Source organism: Schistocerca americana, chromosome X (assembly GCF_021461395.2).
Source record: "Schistocerca americana isolate TAMUIC-IGC-003095 chromosome X, iqSchAmer2.1, whole genome shotgun sequence".
Lineage (NCBI taxonomy): Eukaryota > Metazoa > Arthropoda > Insecta > Orthoptera > Acrididae > Schistocerca > Schistocerca americana.
Genome location: NC_060130.1, coordinates 509,669,136 through 509,688,320, shown reverse-complemented (window position 1 = coordinate 509,688,320; position 19,185 = coordinate 509,669,136).

Sequence of the window (19,185 nt, the reverse complement as noted above, 5' to 3'; positions counted from 1 at the left end):
TTACTTCAAAGTCAAACATTAGTCGCTGCAAGTTACAAGATAATGAAAATGACAGCATTGACAAAGATTACCTCATTTTGAATTCACTCCTCATACTAATCACATTACGCTGTTGATAATCAGGTAACCTTTTCACTGCTACAGGCATGTACACTGCAGTTCATGCTGGGTGTGGCTTTGTGGTCAGCCTATAATACTGCCTTGAGCTGGGAGACTTGTTCCAGCCGCTACCCATGGACTGTTGCATGACCCACTCCCTTGTGTTGAATATTTCTGGAGTGCTCAGCATGACATCTTCATCTGCCACTCTGGGTTTGACCACTTTTGATACATGATAGATACGGTTCCTCCAACAACTAAAGTTTTTCTTTTTATAGGTCTTGTAGAAATGAAATACTGCGCAGACAAAAATATAGGTATGTCAACACTGTTTCACGAATAAAAACTGCAACTTTATTTAGTTTTTAGAAGGATTTTAGTAGCATATGATGAAAGTAATGAGTCGCTTGAGATTCACCTCAGTAACTTAGTGATCTTTCATAGTTACTCTTCCATAATACATGTTGTCCTCTATATATTCGTCACTGTATTAACTCAAGGAAAGTATGAATCTTTCTCTGATATTTTGTTAATCTATTGGCAGTAACTGCAACCGCAGTGATAACAAGTGGCAGCTCGTGGGTACACATTCTGTGTGTTCACAAATTTTTTGATTCAGAAAGATTTGAGAGTGGGAAATTAATAGCATGTTTATGCTTGTCAACAAGTTTATACAACTACAGTCATTGCCAATAATAACAACAGTAATAATAATAATAATAAAATGCTTAGTTTATCTGAGAAAAGAAAGAATCTTTTTGTGAAATTTTGTTGTCATGACATAATTAAGTACAGTTTAGGGCAATAAGGAAATAATGTGCAAGCTTTCGCAACTCTCCATTTTGTGCTTTTTTGTAAGTGGGAGTTTTCATGCTTTTCCATTTTTTCGGATAAATATACAAATCTCTAAATGATGTATCAGTTCACGAAATTACCTCCGGGCTGAAAATCAGATAATTTTACGCAGCACCCACACAACAAGTTGTGATAACTGTACGCAGCCTTGTTAAATGTTCACTTTTATTCATGCCCATTTGATTTCGTCACTCTCTCAATCAAAGGCTCTGTTCTCAGCGGCCCTAGTTGCTTTGTGGCTAACTTTTCTGCTCCCAGAATGAGATTTTCACTCTGCAGCAGAATGTGCACTGACATGAAACTTCCTGGCAGATTAAAGCTGTGTGCTGGAGTGAGACTCGAACTCGGGACCATTGTCTTTCACGGGAAAGCTCTCTACCGACTGAGCGACCTAAGCACGACTCACGGCTCGCCCTCACACCTTTACTTTTCTATTAGCATTTAAAATAGGTTCAACACAGTTCATGTTTACACTGCGCATGAAAGCTGATTCTCGCACAGTAAACCATCAACTCCAAACACAAAGTGCCGTTTGTGGAAATCTTTAAACTCAAGTACTAATGTCCACCAACATGGTCACTTGACTAGAATACAAATGAGGCAATGAGATCCATAAAGACCTAACGCACCCTGGTGTGAATATCAGTGAATATCAGAGAAACCACTGGTACAGCTTTTCGTGAATTTTCATATATACAGTGTGGGCCCGCAGCAGAGATAAACCTGATTCATCATAAGATCAACAGATTTCAGAAATATGAATAAATGCTACAACCCTACTATTGATGGTGATTTGCTTGAAGCCCCCATGATTCTCACAGAGGAAAATAGCCATCATACCCCCCTCAGATTTAGTCTAAAAGGGCCCAGTGGACAGCCAGTAAAAAACTGAACACAGATCAGGCATGAAAACAGCAAGAAGGTGTACTGAACTGTAAAAAAAAAAAGCAAAATAAAAACAGTGAATGTTCCAACCTCAGGAAGTAGAGCATCGGCTACAGGCTAAGAGAGTAATGGTACAAAGTTCATTTCAGTCAATTTTGTTAGTGCAGGTTCCCTACATAATAGGCAGGTATGGCGTGGTTCAAATGGCTCTGAGCAGTCCCCTAGAACTTAGAACTACTTAAACCTAACTAACGTAAGGACAGCACACAACACCCAGCCATCACGAGGCAGAGAAAATCCCTGACCCCGCCGGGAATCGAACCCGGAAACCCGGGCGTGGGAAGCGAGAATGCTACCGCACGACCACGAGATGCGGGCAGGGCAGGTATGCACTCAGGGGCAAACCTATTGTTTGCCTTTAACTGGCAGGTACTTAAACTATTGTTTTCCTTTGATTGATGGGTACTTGACCTATTGCTCTCCTTTGATTGACAGGTACTTATCCTATTATTCTCCTTTGATTGACAGCTCCTAAACTTATTGCTCTGCTAAAAGGTTCATTCCTTTTGATTAATAGGCACTTAACCTATTGTTCCCCTGGTCCAGTCCCCCCCCCCCCCCCCTCAACTCCAACCCATCCCCTCCCTCTAGCTGCAAGAGGTGCACTTACAGGTCTGAGTTATTGGAGAACCCCTCTCACTCTTATCGATTTAACTGACTAGTTAATTAAATTGATCAATTATTTAACCTCTCCCCCTCTGGTAAGCGCACCTTCCTCACAGAAATTGGCAGAAAAAAAGACTCAGCTGGTCATTCATTTTGAGGGAAATTGATTGCTGCGTATGGAATATTGTTTAAAAAATTTAAACAATGTGTCGAATATTGTTTATTTAAAAAGTTTTAACGGATTCAAGGCAGTGTATGGCATATATATGGAAACTAGTGGAGAGGAAGGATCTCATAACAGGAAATTCAAGGGTGTACTGTTTATTTATTACAAAAAAAAAATCAGTTTGTGAGGTTGGATTTCTCTTGCTCATCATTCTCTGCTGTTTGGAAACATGTAGGTCTTGTAAGAAGTGATTACATGGGGCAAACATGTTGCATAATCTAATGTTCAGCACTGTACTCTGGATGTCTTAACCTAGTACTGTAGAACAAGAGCAAACAGGTGCTTTTTCATTCATTATTTTAATGTTCGGCCCTTTGTCAGCACTTAACGTATTGTTCTGTTAAGTGGTTTTCCATGTCACCCCCATTTCCTTAAACTATTGTACCACGTTTGATACCAAATTAAGCAATTAGTTATGTCCTCCTACCATTTTCTGGTAGACTTTCCCAATTTCACATGCTTGCGAACGACATTTCTGTGTCATTCTTCTTTGTCAGCCACCCCCTTAAACTATTGTGCTGCATTTAACATAAAAATTATGGAAATTCACCTGTTGTTCTGCACTTAACCTGCTATTCTGATCCATGTCAGCCACTCAAGCACACCCTCCCCTTAACTGTTGTACAGCTAGCATCACGTTGCTATAAAAAAATTATGCAAATTAATTAAATCGATATTCTTCACATGTATGGGGTAGTTTTTCTAAATTCACAGCATCCTATTGGTTGGTGAAATCGATGGAATATAGTTTAAACAAAAGATCGCTAACAAAAAACACATCCCACCACCAGACACCGTCGCCGGAGTCCAGGTGCACCAGCAGTGCTCGCAAAGTATGGATGCGGTCATCAGCTGTCAGTTCGAGTCCCGCAAGGATGAGGCAGCGGCATCTCTTTCGTACTTGACACCTGAGAAACTCCTGTCGAAATACGTGTTCACCTAGTTACCATTGCTGCCATGATGATTCGTAGCTGCAGTGTGGGCTCTGCACAGAGAGAGATGTTCCAATGTTTCCCAGAATAGCAGAGGATTCTTTGTTCCTAGTGATCCTAACGGGACAGCCTGTTCATCACTGAATTTACCTGCCAAACTGCTGCTGCTGCCAGTATGGGAGCACCGTCCGCCATTGTTTTCTGCAGACGAGACTTCCAGCGGTAAAACTATTTTGTACAGACCGCTACATTGCACTGACAGTTAAATCCTGCAAAAGTTGTCTACAGTTCATCAAATAAATATGAGACTCACAAGAATATTGGGAACCAGGAACATATTTACCAGTGTAACTAGAATTAAATATTAAGATCGCTGCTGCAGTCTGACACCAATCGATGTACAGGTAATGTCTCCTCTTGACAGCTGTGGTTCTGGAACAAATCTCCATATCTATAGCGCACATAATTTTCCATGTAAAAATCTCTCTCATACCCTTGCAGTTATCAACGCGCTGAATCTATACATCCCTCACGGTAGGACACATATTCATTTTCTCTGGTCATGCCACAATATAAGCCACAGTAACATTACACTGCACTATATAAACTTTTCACACAAACAGAACAGTCATCTTTTACATCTCTACAGCGTCCAAAAAAATTATGCCTACACTCACACCAGTTATATGTCTCGATTCTCCTCAGTCCTTGGAAATTACCTGACAAAGTCTTCAAACCAGCGCTTCTGGAAGGTGCTGCATCCTGCCGAGATTCTCTCAAACAAGTGCTATGAACGACAGGTGTCCAGCACTATGTGATAATGAATACCGCACCCGCAGACATCATGCTCAGAAAGACATGACGAATGCATGTTGGTGTACTGTAATCAACATCACTTTCGATAAAACAACAAGGAAAATGTTGAGGGGTGCCCATGAGTTTACGTATTGTTACAGCCATATTGCCCATCCTATTTGTGCACTATGGCAGGTCCAATTGAACACTTGAATTGCTATATTGGGCAACTGTTTACAGAATGCATCTGTCACCACTTACTTTTGCATACTCCTCAGTGCATTGAAATCACAGTTCACCATGTCCAATCTATCCTTCTATTACAACCAGACATACGTTTTTTTTTTTTTTTTGTTTTTTTTTTTTTTGTTTTTGTTTTTACATGAATAGCAGTTTAATTACTTCCCACAAACATATGTCGGAACATAAGCCACGATATCTTTACATTCAAGCAGCAGCATGTGCACCAACAATTAATCGTGGCAAAGTGGCCCACAGATCGTCCAATACAGAAAGACTCTTACTGAACGACACTGCTCCGCTACTAATGACAGGTGTTGAATATTAGAGCGTGAAACTGATCTCCAACCCAGAAATATATCGCTGTGTACCGTGTTGATGTAGCAAACATACAAATTCTATCCTGCGCCATACACATCTGCAGACTCTGGGATTAGAAGAACATATGTAATTTTGCATGGTTTTCTAGAGTATTATAGCATTTTCTCATTACTTCTCAATATCAAGCATGCAGCAGCATCCTAACAATCACTCGCACAACATTATTCCGAAAACATAGACTGGAAACTATTTCTCTACAAAACCGAAACCTTAGAAAGGTGGAGCATGCTGTTAACCACTGAGTAACTAGAGACGTATCTCATCTGTGAAGACCTTTAGGTGAGAATTCGAAAAAATGGAAGAAACTGATATTTCCACTCACGAAAACCGATGTTCGTGATGTAACAGATTACAAATCATATTTATAATTTTAAAAGTCAACTAAGGTGTTTCTCACGTCTAGAAAACCAGCAAACATGTCTTCCACCTCTCTTTCACCTGCTAGATGCACACACCACAATCGATGTTCCCTCAACTAAATAAAGGCGCGAAATGTGCAGGAGCAGTCAACTGAACAATTTACAAGGGAGGGAATAACGGTGCAGCACAAACACATGTCCATGTGGAATCTTCTCAAATTTCCACACGATCACGAAAGCTATCCAACACATACTAAATATTAGTTCGCTATTGGTCCATCTAGAGGACAACGCCTAGAGGTCAACACGGTAAAGTCAGCAACATTCCAACACTGCAACAGGCCTCTCCATTTGGATGGCTCTTACTGTTAATGGGAAACGTGAATCATGCCCACCACAGGTCACCGGGCGCCGCATGCCAAGCACAAACAGACAGAATCATCATAGGAAAAAAAAACAGTCTTATATACACTTTATCCTCGTACTTACAACTGGATGTTACGATTGCGGTCTCAGTTGAGTGATATTCGGCAATGAGTGTAGTATCGAAAATACGCCCTGTTGACGGCTGTGACTCTGGAAATAGTAATATCGGTACCGTTCTTATGACTTCACATACTCTTCCCTTTGCTATCACAATACTCCATGTCAAATCCATACCATCCTTACAACTGGGCATAGTCATTTCCTTTGCACATGTTGATAATACTTCATCAGTAACTGATTGCAGGCAATACAAAATAATACTGGCCTAAAATCAATGATGGGTGGACATGTCTCAAAAGCTTTTCTTGCTAGTGCTACCACAGTGTCTTGGGAAGAGTGGCATGATTGTCTTACAGACCGCTGTATGTTAAATAAAACACAATCATATTACCATCACAAGCAGTCTCGGTTCTACAGCTGCACACAATTATCCATGTTAAAAGCTATACCGGCTTTATAAATCCACATATGACATTACCTACAAATGACATGGTTTTTCCAGACAAATACCAAGACACTCAGTATAAAAAGTGATTGCCAGAGTGTATATTATCAGAGCTGCACTGTGGTTATGTGTCACAGATGGTGCTCCCTTGTAATAAAATTACCGAATTTTGAAAGTGATCGGCTAAGGAGTGTGGTATGAACCAGCTATCTGCAACTCCTTCACACCGCCTCCACTACATATTTCTGCAGTATTTGTAACGTATTCTATCTTGATGCCACATCATAGGTTCTGCGATGTATCCACTGAGTTATAGACGATGATTGATTGAGAAGGATCGCAAACAGTAGTAGATGGTGTAATGATTGAGGTCGTAAGAAATGTACACTAGCTTTTCAGATCTCTAGTGCTACGCTTTCAGTAGAAATGATGTCTATGATTTGGAATCAAGTCTTTCTATTCAACAACATACCTGCGTTGGATACTATGGAGAAGTCCTTTAATGATTACAGCCACTAGTGAATCATATTTCTGGCACTCTCATATCTAGAAACGAGCCACCTTCATCGAACGTATCTGATACAGTTAAATTCCAACATGGTTTTAGGTAGCCCCTATGAATTTTGCAACTACCCCTCAGACTCAATGCTACCGACCCTGCAGCTTTCGCCATGTGATTATTCCAATATAAGTCGCAACTGAGTACAAGTTAGAGAAAGATATATCTACCACCTTCTACAACGCGTGTAGAAACAGGCCAAGCTGAGTTACTGCGAGAGAACTGTGTTTTGACCATTCGACGGAAATGAAGCCGGCTCCTGCAACACGAGGTAGTATGAAAGACAGTACGGGAACTGGGGGAAGGACATGCATTTTGCTACTGCATTGAGGTGCTTCAGCAAACTACAAACAAATACTACATACGTGCTGGCACTGAGCACATGTAACGATCAAATTAATTTTACAGCTATCGATCCACTGCACAGACCAGTTTTATGTTTCATGACCTGTACTGTTGGAGGATGACCGTATCCCACAGACTATGCTGGAAGTCGCTAGAGACACTCCCTGTGACCTTGCGTCGCTGTTTGGAACATTGTTTTTTTCTGCTGTAACGTGATTTCTACACTGCCATACATTTTGTTTTACTACCATGACTTTGAGGTCTGTGACAGGTTCTAATCTGACATTAACACGTTCTGATCCACTGCCTGTTGCAGAAAACTAGAAGTCATGTTGCTACTGCGGCTAAAATAACACACCAGACACAGGATGATTTTAAGTAAAAGAGAGTTACAATATACGAAAACTGGAAGAGTTTGTCGGCATTTGGAGACTTTCCCAACTGCTGTCCGAAAGTGATTGACAACCTCTACATTGAAACTCATCTGTCACAGTGAGGGAATAGCTGATAGTTCTGGTATTCCGTTTCGACTGATTCCTCTTATTGTAGTCATGTACATGATCGCCATTTCAGTGCTATCCATCTCAAGAAGGTGTTGTCCCTCCACCAAAACTCTTTCTCTAATACAAACAAGCGATGTCAGTCAATCATTATGTGGTAACCAACGGTGTCTGCGACACATGCACATACACAGATATATAGAAAACAGAGCAGTCACTCTGCAAATGTGGAATATGCGGGGTGGAGGCGACTGGATACAATCAAGTACAGTGCTATACTATACCTTCCAATCAGTGCATTTGCGCTAGGTGTTGACAGCTGTACTACATTTACAAGCAATTTTAGAACATGGAATGAGAGGTTATGTCATGATTGCATGGGTAGAACTGACATAAAAAATCGATAGAATTGCGGAAAATAACGTATATATTGATGGAATATAGCCCTACACCGAAATGCAGGGAAAGTGAGGAAGTAATTGAGTGTCTTCTATTTGGAGCAGAACAATTTGTACAAGGGAACAAGCATGTGACAGCAAGAGGTATCCGATAAAACATCGAAATAGAAGCCAAGGGAACCAGGGAAACAGTCACTTTTTTCCATTGAGCCAGTATTCTATTGCATGTCTATTGAGGAAACAGTGATACGCGTGAATTGACTATTGTATTTGGCGCTTTTCAGGAAGACAGAGAACCATCTGATTCTAAACTTACTTGCTTCTGCATTAAAGGATGACATAGAGTGCATGGATTGGTCAGTTGAGATGGAGTTGTAACGAGGTACGATTTAATGGTAGACTGATGATTCATTCTAGAGAGAGGGAGAGAAGGAGGGAGAAGTTGCTGCAGGTCATTTGACCATTTTTTTCCCCTGATTTTCCGTCAGGATACGTCTGATGTGTGACATAGCCTGCATTCGAATTGTATACAACCGGTTGTTCTGTGTGGGTCTTAGAACAGTGTCTATTTGCGATCGTTAACAGTAAACCTCTCGGTCATCAGAGGACTTCCATTTCACATGTGATGAAATGTGACACATTCCTCTAAATGAACGATAATTTATGCGATGTACTCCATTCTCCTGTCTCATCTTACGCGTAAAATCGATACTTCAGTTTCATTACTAAGTTAGCGATAGGTGTATGTGAGACACTACAATCCCCTGTGTATACATCTGCTTGACAGATGTGCTCTTTACATAGTTAGAGGTTGCATGACTTGTAATTTCACGTGACGGATGCCGCTGGTATGCCTTTATCTGTTTCCTTGTAAGAGGTAGTCTCCGTTACTAACGAGCATTTTATATAGGACTGATGTGGGCGTAGTATAATTGCTGAACTGTGATCAGATGTGGACAGTGATTGCTATACATTTCTGGAAAGCTATATTGTACATGTATCACACGGAGCCACTGTTTTAAGGAAGTATTGTGCTCGTTTTACGGTTCGATACCATAGTTTATCGTAGAGAAACCTGCAAGAAGGATGTATGTCATACGCTGGAAATATATTCCACAGGACTGATAGGCCGCAAACTCAAGCAACCGAACATTATAGCCAGTTTTAAGTGCGTGTGTTTATGTTCTCTCTTACCAGTACTTTCAAGGCACTGATCCTAGACTCTAGATGGTTCAAATGGCTCTGAGCACTATGGGACTTAACTTCTGAGGTCATCAGTCCCCTAGAACATAGAGCTATTTAAACCTAACTAACCTAAGGACGTCACATACATCCATGCCCGAGGCAGGATTCGAACCTGCAACTGTAGAGGTCGCGCGGTTCCAGACTCTAGCGCCTAGAACCGCTCGGCCACACAGGCAGGCAAATTAAATCAGTAATGGTGCTGCAGAGCGGGTTGGTCAATGACAGTGTAAGGGGCTCTTTCAGTCTCTAATGTTACCCTACGACTGCGAGAATACTCTGTGACCCCATCATCACAGAGACAGATTGTAAATTAAGCACTATGCTCGAGGCGTTAGAAATACGTAAAGCGCTGCGTGGTATACTTTGATGATGTATACGTTCGACAGTTAACAGTCATTGGACATACTGCACAGTCATCAATCTACATTTGCAATGATACTCGCAAAGTAGAGAGGGGGCGGTTTAGCTATGATACTGAAATTGGGAAACATGCTGTTGCAGCATTGCTCAGTGTTGAAATTACAGTAAAACTGCTAAAATTGTTTCCACTATCAACTGTGATGCTTATTATTAGAGTACATCAGTGGTGTCTTTACCACCCCATACGTCCACTGATATGCTGTTGCTTACCACATAATGATTGACTGACATTGCTTCTTTGAGTTGGAGAAAGTGTTTTTGTGGAGGGATTACAACTTCTGGGGATGGATAGCAATCACGTACATGACTGCAATGTGAAGAATCAGTCGAAACGAAATGCAGAGCCATCAGCTATTCCGTCACTGTGACTGATGAGTTTCAATGTAGAAGTCGTCAGCCACTATCGGACAGCAGTTTGGAAACTCTCCACAACGATGACAAACTCTTGCAGTTTCCTTACGTTGTAACTGTCTTTTAATTAATATCATCCTGTGTGTGTGTGTGTGTGTGTGTGTGTGTGTGGCGCATTATTTTAGCCACAGTAACAACATGATTTACACCATGCAACATCTAGTTTTCTGCTAGAGGCAATGGATCAGAACTTGTTAATGTCAGTTTAGAACCTGACGCAGACCTCTAAGCCGTGGCGGAAAAACAAAATGCATGGCAGTGTACACAGCATTTTATGGTAGAAGAAAACAATGTTTCAAACTACGACACAGGGTCACAGAAAGTGTCTCTTGCGGCTTACAGTATAGTCTGTTGGATGCGGTCATCCTCCTACAATACAGGTGATGAAACTTTAAACTGGTCTGTGCAGTGGATCAATACCTGTATTTTCAATAGGATCGTCATAAGTGCTCGATGCAAACATGCATACGGCATTTGTTTTCGATCTATGGGAGGAGAGAGATGCGGTCAAATTCTTATCGAGTTCTCTATCGGATGAAGTTAGTGGAGCTATTATAGTTCGTAATTTTTCTCTGGTGGATGGAACAGAATAACAATGATAGAATGTTGGGGTGATAGGTGTGAATGGGCCCTGAGGGACATGGATCTCTGATGTAGTACCTGCATGTTGTTTAGAGAAGCACCGCAATGCAGTAGCAAAATCAACCTCCTTTCCCCAGTTCCCGTTCTGTATTTTATACTATCTCGTGTTGCAGCAGCATGCTTCGTTTCTGTTCAATGGTAAAACCACAGTTTTGTCACAGTAACTCAACTTGGCCTACGGGTTGTAAAAGGTGGTAGATATACCTTTCTCCAACTTGTACTCAGTTCCGACTTACATTGGAACAATCACATGCCCGCAGCTACAGGGTCTGTAGCATAGAATCTGAGGGGTAGTTTCAAGATGCATAGGGGCTACCTGAAACCATGTTGGAATTTTACTGTAGCAGATATGTTCGAGAAAGGTGGCTCGTTTCGAGATATGAGAGTGCCAGAAATATGAATCACTAGTGGCTGTAATCATTAAAGGACTTCTCCATAGGATCCAATGCAGGTATGTGGTTGAATAGAAAGACTTGATTCCAAATCATAGACATCATTTCTACTGAATGCATAGCACTAGAGATATGAATAGCTAGTGTACATGGCGCAGGATAGAAATTGTATGTTTACTACATTATCACAGTACGTGGTGATACATTGCTGGGTTGGAGATTGGTTTCACACTCCAATATTCAAGCACCTGTCCTCAGTCGCAGAGCAGAGTAATTCAGTAAGAGTCTTTCCCTATTTGATGATCCGTGGGCCACTTTGCAACATTTAATTGGTGGTGCACAATCTGCTGCTTGAATGTAAAGGTATCGTGGCTTATGTTCTGACATACATTTGTGGGAAGTAAACAAACTACTATTCACATAAAAACAAGAAACAAAATATGTATGTCTATTCGTAATGAGAGGGTAGATTGGACATTGTTAATTGTGATTTCAATGCACTCAGGAGTATATGCGAAAGTAAGCGGTGACAGATGCAATTCGGAAACAGCTGCACAATACAGCAATGCAAGTGTTCTATTCGACCTGCTATAGTGTACAAACAGGATGGACAATATGGCTGTAACAATACGTCCCCTCATGGACACCCCTAAGTGTACCCTCGCATATTCCTTGTTGTTTTATCGATAGTGATGTTGATTACAGTACACCAACATGCAAATTGTGGTGTCTTTCCGAGCATTACATCCACAGATGCGGCATTCATTATCACATAGTGCAGGACGCCTGTCGTTTATAGCATTTGTTTGAGAGAATCTTGGCAGGATGCAGCACCTTCCAGAAGCGCTGATTCGAAGACTTTGTCAGATAATTTCCTAGGACTAAGGAGAATCGACACATATAGCCAGTGTGAGTGTAGGCGTATCATAATTTTTTCGGGCACTGTAAAGATGTAAAAGATGACTGCACTGTTTGTGTAAAAAGTTTATATTTTGCAGTGTAATGTTGCTGTGGCTTATATTGTGGCATGAGCAGAGAAAATGAATGTGTGTCCTATCGTGACGAATGTATAGATTCAACGCATTGATTACCGCAAGGGTATGAGAGAGATTTTTATGTGGAAAATTATGTGCATTATAGATACTGAGATTTGTTCCAGAACCACAGCTGTCAAGAGGAGACATTACCTGTACATCGATCAGTGTCAGACTGCAGCAGTAATCTTAATATTTAATTGTAGTTACACTGGTAAATAGTTCCTGGTTCCCAATTTTCCTGTAAGTCGCATATTTATTTGATGAACTGTAGACAACTTTTGCAGGATTTAACTGTCAGTGCAATGTAGCGTTCTGCATAAAATAATTTTAATACTGGAAGTCTCGTCTACAGAAAAAATGGCGGACAGTGATCCCTCACAGGTAGCAGCAGCAGTTTGGCAGGTAAATTCAGTGATGAACAGGCTGCCCCGTTAGGATCACTAGGAACAAAGAATCCTCTGCTATTCTGGGAAACATTGGAACATCTCTCTCTGTGCAGAGCCCACACTGCAGCTGCACATCATCGTGCTAGCAATGGTAACTAGTTGAACACGTATTTCGACAGGAGTTTCACAGGTGTCAAGTATGAAAGAGATGCCGCCGCCTCATCCTTGTGGGACCCGAACCAACACCATTGCATTGCTTGGCAGCTGACGACTGCATCCACACTTCGCAGGCACTGCTGGTGCACCCAGACTCCGGCATCAGTGTTGGGTGGTTAGATGTGTTGTTTCCTTGCGATCTTTTGTGTAAACTATATTCCATCGATTTCACCAACCAATAGGATGCTGAAAATTAAGAAAAACTATCCCATACATGTGAAGAATATCGATTTAATTAATTTGCATAATTTTTTTATAGCAACGTGGTGCTAGCTGTACAACAGTTAAGGGGAGGGTGTGCTTGAGTGGGTTACATGGAGCAGAATAGGAGATTAAGTGCAGAACAACTCATTACTTTGCATAATTTTTATGTTAAATGCAGTGCAATAGTTTAAGGGGCTGGCTGACAATGAAGAATGCCCCAGAAATGTCGTTCACAAGCATGTGAAATTCGAAAAGTGTACCAGAAAATGGTGGGAGGACATAACTAATTGCTTAACTTGGTATCAAACGAGGTACAATATTTTAAGGAAATGGGGGTGACATGGAAAACCACTTAACAGAACAATACGTTAAGTGCTGACAAACGGCCAAAGATGTAAAAAAATGAATGAAAAAGCACCAGTTTGCTTTTGTTCTACAGTATTAGGTTAAGACATCCAGAGTACAGTGCTGAACATTAGGTTACCGGTATGCAATATGTTTGCCCTGTGTAATTACTTCTTACAAGACGTACATGTTTCCAAACAGCAGAGAATGATGAGCAAGTGAAATCCGACCCCAAAAACTGAATTTTGTATAAATAAAAAATATACCCTTGAATTTCCTGTTATGAGCTCCTTCCTCTCCACTGATTTCCATGTATTTCATACACTGCCTTGAATCCATTAAAATTGTTTAAATAAACAATATTTGACACATTTTCTAAATAGTTTAAACAATCTTCGATACAGAACAATCGAATTCCCTCAAAATGACCAATCGTTTGAATTTTTTTTCGCACCTGTTTCCGGGAGGGAGGGTGGGAGTGGGATTTACCAGAGGAGGAAAGATTAAATAATTGATCCTTTTAATTAAGTAGTCAATAAAAGTGATAAGAGTGAGAGGGGTACTCCAATAACTCACACCTGAATGTGTACATGTAGCAGCGAGAGGGAGGGGGTGGGTTTGCGTTTCATGGGGGAGCAATAGGTTAAGTGCCTGTCAATAAAAAGGTAGGATCCTTTTAGCAGAATAATAGGTTGAAGGACCTGCCAGTCAAAGGAGAACAATAGGTTAAGTACCTGTCAATCAAAGGAAAACAATACGTTAAGTACCTGTCAATCAAAGGAAAACTATAAGTTAAGTACCTGTCAATCTAAGTTGAACAATAGGTCTGCCCCTGAGTGCATACATGCTTTTAGTGTAGGCAATGTGCACTAACAAAATTGACTGAAATGAACTTTGTCCCACTACTACTGGAATGCCACGGCGTCTGGGTTAAGTGGCAATGGAGTCGGACTACATAGCGGATGGGTTTGTGTTCAAAGCTACATTGTGCATTACTTCTTCACAAAATTGAGAACTATCTTCCTGGTAGTTGATGTATGTGTTCGTTGTATTCAGATTTATGTCTGTGTCATGGTATAACGTCCGTTTGCAACAGTGAGGTGTAAGGAAGAGACCTATAATGAAAGCTGATTCTATGCAACTACTCTATCAGCTGTGGAAAGGAAGGGCTTCCGAATGGGAACCGGGAACATTTGATGACAAGACAAAAAGTCAACTGAATACTCCACCAGAAAACATGTCTGGTGTGTTACGCACGGCATTAGTGACAGTATGTGTGTCACATGACAGAAATCTCTTATCGACACACCTAGTTTGTACACCTGGTTGGTGAGTGGCATATGCTGCCTTGCCCAATTTAGGAGTTTGTATGAATGTGAATGTGATCACTCCCAAAGAAATGATGAAACATAATAGTTTGTGACATAAGCTGCAAAACATGAATGCAACAGCTTCACAATGATGAAGTTTTCCCTGTATTCTGTCAAAACATATGTTTCTAACGTTTTTGAAGTGGCATTCCGTTTTGGAAGTTCTGACTCCTGTATTCCTTTTTGTAACATTGTTCACAGCCGTTTACTTGTTGTTTTCATTTCTGTGAGGTGTCTATGTGGTATCTCGCCTGCTCTCACTATTCACCACATTTACTTTCCAAGTAATGTATTCTTACCATGTGACTCATATTCTATAATCAACGTATAGTACGACAATTACCAAGACTACAGAAAGAGAACACACATTTCAGTGACAGGACTGATAGTTGATATTTTTATGAAAAAAATAATTTTAAAAAATTGTCATAAAAGAGTATCGAACACTTCTCATTTGCTTGACACTCCTACACTGTGACCACTTAACCACAACTCCGTGGCTCCATTTGTGTGCTCGACATTGTACTTGTTAAGCTTGGACCGTTCACTGTTTCAATTTTGTTATTCTTTCACAGTTCAGTACACCTGCTTCTTGTTTCCATGCTTGATCTCTATTCAGTTTTTGACTGGACCCTGTGCAAACTTCAAAAACTTTGCTTCAACTTTTTTTTTTTTGTATTTGCTACTACATATCAGCAGACTCGTCAGCTATGATGCTAAAATTCACTTCGTTCAAAATATCTGCCAACTCCTCTGTGTCAAACTTACCAATCACATTTTTCACAATAATTATGTAGCTTTAGTTCGACCTAAGTTAAATGACTTAGCAATTTCTGGGTCACTATAATTGGTCTCGCAGAGGGCATCTAGTTTAGATTCAAGTCTTAGACTAGAGCAACATTACATCTACATCTATATAGATATTCTGCAAGCCGCCATACGGTGGATGGTGGAGGGTACTCTGTACTACTACTAGTCATTTTGTGTCCGGTTCCACTCACAAGTAGAGCAAGGGAAAAAGGGCTATCTACATGCCTCCGTATGAGCCCTAATTTCTCGTTTCTTATCTTCATGGTCCTTAAATGCAATGTATGTTGGTGGCAGTAGAGTCGATCGGCAGTCAGCTTCAAATGCCGGCTCTCTAAATTTTCTCAAAAATGTTTCTTGGAAAGAATGTCGCCTTCCCTCCAGGGATTCACATTTGGGTTCCCAAGCATTTCCGTTACCAATTATATGTTGTTTGAATCTACTGGTAACAAATCGAGCAGCCCATCTCTGAACTGCTTCCTTCAATTGGACCTGGTATATATCCCAAACACTCAAGCAGTACTCAAGAACAGGTCGCAGCAGTATCCTATATGTGGTCTCCTTTACGGGTGAACCACTCTCTCTTAAAATGTTCCCAATAAACTGAAGTCGACCATTCGCCTTCCCTACCACAGTTCTCACACGCTCATTCCATCTCCTATCACTTTGCAACGTTATGACAAAATATTTAAACGACTTCAGTTCGTCGAACAGGACACTATTAATACTGTATTCAAACATCACAGGTTATATCTTCCTACTCGTCTGCATTAACTTATATTTTTCCACGTCGAGGGCTAGCTGCCATTCACCACACCATCCAGAAATTTTGTCTAAGTCGTCTTGTATCTTACTACAATCGCACAACTTCGACACCTTACTGTACACCATGCCATCATCAGCAAACAACCGCAGAATGCTGCCTATTCTTTTCCCCAAATCATTTATGTATGTATAACATTTCTCTGGGGCGCTATTGACGATACCCTTCATTCTATGACCATCAGCCATCGAGGACAACATACTATGTTCTATAATTTAAGAAGTATCCGTGCCACTCACATATCTCTGAACTTATTCCATATGCTCGTAACTTCGTTAACAGCCGGCAATGGGGCACCATATCAAACGCCTTCCGGAAATCTAGAAATATAGCTTCTGCCTGTTGCCCCTCACCTATAGTTCACAGTATATCATGTGAGAAAAGGGCAAGCTGAGTTTCGTACGAGTGATGCTTTCCAAAATCAGGCTAATTCGTGCTCATAAACTTCTTAGTCTCAAGAAAGTGTATTATATTGCAACGGACAATATCTTCAAGGATTCTGCAGCAAACAGAAGTCAGAGATATTGGTCTGTAATTTTGTGGGTCCGTTCTTTTACCCTTCTTATATACTGCAGTCACCAACGCTTTTTTCCAATCGCTTTGGACTTTGTGTTGGCCGACAGATTCACCATAAATCCAAGCTAGGTAAGGGGCTAATACGGAAGAGTACTCTTTATAAAATCAAACTGGGATTTCATCCGGCCATGGTGCTTTATTTGCTTTAAAATCTTTCAGTTGTTCCTCAATGCCAGGGATGCTTATTACTACGTCGTCCATATGGTTGTCTGTCCAACGGTCAGATGGCGCTATGTTTGTGCGATTCTCTTGTGTGAACGATTTCTTGAACATGAAATTCAAAACTTCGGCTTTCGTTTTGCTATCTGCAGCTGCCACACGAGACCGGTCAACAAGGAACTGAATGGAAGCCTTATACCCGGTTGCCAATTTTACGTAAGGTCAGAGTTTTTTCGGGTTCCCTGCTAGATATTTTGCTAAGGTGTGACGCTGGTAGTTGTTGTATGTTTCGCGCATAGATCTTTTCTCAGATGCGCGAACCTGTACTAACTCTCGCTTGTCGTCATTTGTATTTTCCCTTTTGAACCGAGAGTGCAACAGCCTCCACTTCCTCAGCATCCTCCGAATTTCGTTATTAAACCATGGTGGGTCTTTTCTATGCTTTATCCATTTACTAGGACATAACTATCCACACCACTGTTTACAGTCTGCTTAAACTTCGCCCATAATCCCTCTACATCCATCGTACTGGAACTAAGTTATGCTAATTCACCATGCAAGTGAGATGCTAATAACGGCTTATCTGCTCTACTAGCAGAAACACTCTCCTATCCTGATTGACTTATTTATTAACTTTCGTAATCATAGTTGCTATAATGACATCATGATCGCTAATCCCTGCTTCTGTACTGACATTTGGCGTAAACAGGACATTGCCGTATTTCAGCCACTCTCTCTTTTTCTTTCCTGCAGTCAATAGTTGTTGTATTGCTGTACCGAAACAAAGTTCTTTGAATTTGTCCAAACCCAAGACCCTTCATAAGTATTTAGTGTTCAGCACCTTTTGCATGCCATTTCACCGCCAATAGTTCTGCTATAAAAAGAGAGCCCCACAACACACACAGCGCATAAATAACATCATATTATCGGATCAGAGCCAACAACGAAATTCCATTCTTTTCCGTACTTCTGTTTTTTGTGTAGCGGTATTGTTGAGCTTTTGTCCTTTTTTTCTGGATATGCACAGCTTTTTCTCTTGCCCGTTTCCTCACTTATGGAATCACGCATTTTGTTAAACAATAGTTCAGTCCTAATTTCCTAGTGTAATACCTGTACAGGAGCTCACGATTAGTAATTGGACTGAAAGTGTGAATACACTAGCGAAAAGCCCGACATGACAGCAAGTGACAATAGTTATTTCTGCCTTAGGTCTGATTGACTCTGTTATTGCAGAGCACGGTTTATATATTATCTCTGGGAATTATTTATATTCATGTCATTTCCCTGTGACAAGCAAGACAACGGAATTGTGTGTTTGGCTGGTATCTTTCAATGTAGTATTATACATCGTACAAGCGTTCAACTAATCGTATGTTCGCAAAATTATCGTACGAGTTGGCAACCTGACTGACAGAGACAAAATGCTACAGCCAACGAGTTAAAATGTTAACTCGTTGGCTGCGACGTTAAACATTAATTTCTCTGGAAGGGGATCAATCTGGCGATATTTGTGGATGCTGTTGCCGCTATTGCTCGCGCTTCAGTGCAATCGGCATTTAATCAGTCTTGTACTTACATGAGAAAAATAATCGCTGGTATATGTCTACACAATTTTTATCACTATAATTTAGTATTACGATTGACGTAAGCAATTCGTAAGTATTTTCTGTTCATGCAGTATTATATGAAACTTATTTAGTTAAGCAGTACTATTAATGAAACACCACAATGCTAATGCAAAGTTTTGTAAAGCCACTGGGAAACAAGTTTTCAGAATTTATTTATTTATTTATCTATTTTTCTTGTAACTATCCCCAAATAACGGTACATGCAATCTAAATATTTCCAGGTACAGACTGAAATCAACAAGTTACGAAGCATTGGTCACTTAGAGTTGTAATCCAAAAAGAAAGGCCTAAATTTATCGCTGAGATATTATGTAAGTACATTACTTTCAGTGACACATGTTACTGCAAAAATT